The 2311-nt window shown below is 35.0% G+C and overlaps 1 protein-coding gene across 1 annotated transcript in view; it reads left to right on the top strand.

The window, feature by feature from the left end:
- GPR141 (G protein-coupled receptor 141) overlaps window positions 1-2311 on the top strand; it is a 57472-nt gene that overhangs the window by 44865 nt on the left and 10296 nt on the right. The gene's annotated exons all lie outside the window — the stretch shown is intronic.

The following is a 2311-nucleotide window of genomic DNA, read 5'->3' on the forward strand; positions in this document are numbered from 1 at the left end:
CCCCCCCCCCCACCTGGGAAGAAATTGGGCCCAAATCCCTATCTGATCTCCTTTACTACCTATGACTCTCAAAAGCCTTTACTGCTTCATTGTCTTCTTCCTCTAGGCTCCATTCTAGTTCTGTTTGGCTTTCAAGAGCTGATGAGCCATCTTGGTGGAGGAGGACAATTGTGTGGAATGGAGCAGTCTTCAAGAGAACAAAAAAGAGAAAGTGACATGTAGAAGGAGGCAAAGAAGAAGAGAGTTTTTAAAAAAGGAACACCCTCTAGGAAGAAAGACCCTTTTAACCTCTCTTTTCTCATTGTGTTACCTAGGCCACAGTGGAGATGGTTTACTTGGGAGTGATGTGAGTGAGAGTGTGCCCCCTGAAGGCAGGCTGAGAGAGTGCACAGCACAGCTTAGCCAAAAGATAAGGCAGAATGCAGCAGCTGGGATTTAAGGCAGACCATCTGGGAGTCTGCACAATAATACTGATGAACATGTATGCAAAAATCCTTGACAAAATATTAATAAACCAAATTCAATGGCACATTAAAGAAAATCAAACATCATGACCAAGTGAAATTTATCCCTGTACGCAAGAATGGTTCAATATACATAAACCAATCAATGTGATACACCTCATTAACAGAATGAATGATAGAAGTCACACAATCATGTAAATAGATGCAGAAAAGGCATTTGATAAAATTCAACACCGTTTCATGATAAAAGCTCTCAAAAAATTATGTGTAGAGGGAACTTACCTCAACACAATAAATGCCATATGTGAAAAATCCATAGTTAACATCAGGATCAATGGTGAAATACTGAAATCTTTTCCTCTAAGATCTGGAACAAGGCAAGGATGCCCATTCTTGCTGTTTCTATTCACCACGGTACTGAAATTAAAAAGAAATTAAAACAGCAATTAAAAAGAAGTAAAAAGAGCAAAAAAAAGAAATAAAAAGCATCCAAATTGGAAAGAAAGAAGTAAAATTACGTCTATTTGCAGATAATGTTATCTAATATGTAGAAAACCTTAAAGACTCTACAAAAAAACCTGTTAGAACTAATCAATGAATTCATTAAAGTTGCACTATACAAAATCAACATACAAAAATCAGTTGCATTTCTATAAGCTAACAATAAACTATCTGAAACAGAAGTTAAGGAAACAAACCCATTAACAATAGGAGAATAAAATAGAATAAAACACTCAGGAATAAACTTAACCAAGGAGGTAAAAGACTTGTACACTGAAAGCTATAAAACACTGATGAAAGAAATTAAGACACAGAAATAAGTGGAAATACTCTGCATTCATGGATTGAAAGAATTAATATTGTTATAATTACTACTCATAGTAATCCATACTGGCATAAATGATCTGCAGATCTAATATAATCCCTGTAAAAATCTCAATGACATTTTTTACAGAAAGAGAAAAAAATCCTAAAACTCATGTAGAACAACAAAAGACTCTGAGTACCCAAGCAATTTTGAGCAAGAAGAACAAAGCTGGAGCCATCACATTTTCTGATTTCAAAACATATCACAAAGCTACCATAAAAAGCTGTAATACAAAATACATTACAAAGTAATACAAATTGTATGGCATTGGCATATAAACAGACACATAGACCAGTGGAACAGAATAGAGAACCTAGAAATAAACTCATGCATATATGTCAACTGATCTTTGACAAGGATACACAATGAGGAAAGGGTAGTCTCTTTAATAAATGGTCTTCAGAAAACTGGAGGGAAAAGAATGAAATTGGAGTCTCATCTTATACTATGCACAAAAGTTAACTCAAAATGGATTAAAGACTTAATTGTAAAGCTTAAACCACAAAACTCCTAGAAGAAAACAAAGGGGAAAAACCTCTTGACATTGGCCTTGGAAATGAATTCTTGGATGTGACATCAAAAGCATAGGCAACAAAAGCAAAAACAGACAAGTGTGATTATATTACACTAAAAAGCTTCTGCAGAGGAAAGGAGACCATCAGAAATATAGATCATTGGAACAGGATAGAAAGCCCAGAGATAAACCCACGCACCTATGGTCAACTAATCTATGACAAAGGAGGCAAGGATATACAATGGAGAAAAGACAGTCTCTTCAATAAGTGGTGCTGGGAAAACTGGACAGCTACATGTAAAAAAATGAAATTACAACATTTCCTAACACCATACACAAAAATAAACTCAAAATGGATTTGAGACCTAAATGTAAGACTGGACACCGTAAAACTCTTAGTGGAAAACATAGGAAGAACACTCTGTGACATAAATCACAGCAAGATCTTTTTTTTTTTTTTTTTTT

The sequence above is a fragment of the Neophocaena asiaeorientalis genome, unplaced genomic scaffold (genome assembly GCF_003031525.2).
Source record: "Neophocaena asiaeorientalis asiaeorientalis breed wild unplaced genomic scaffold, Neophocaena_asiaeorientalis_V1.1 scaffold314, whole genome shotgun sequence".
NCBI lineage: Eukaryota > Metazoa > Chordata > Mammalia > Artiodactyla > Phocoenidae > Neophocaena > Neophocaena asiaeorientalis.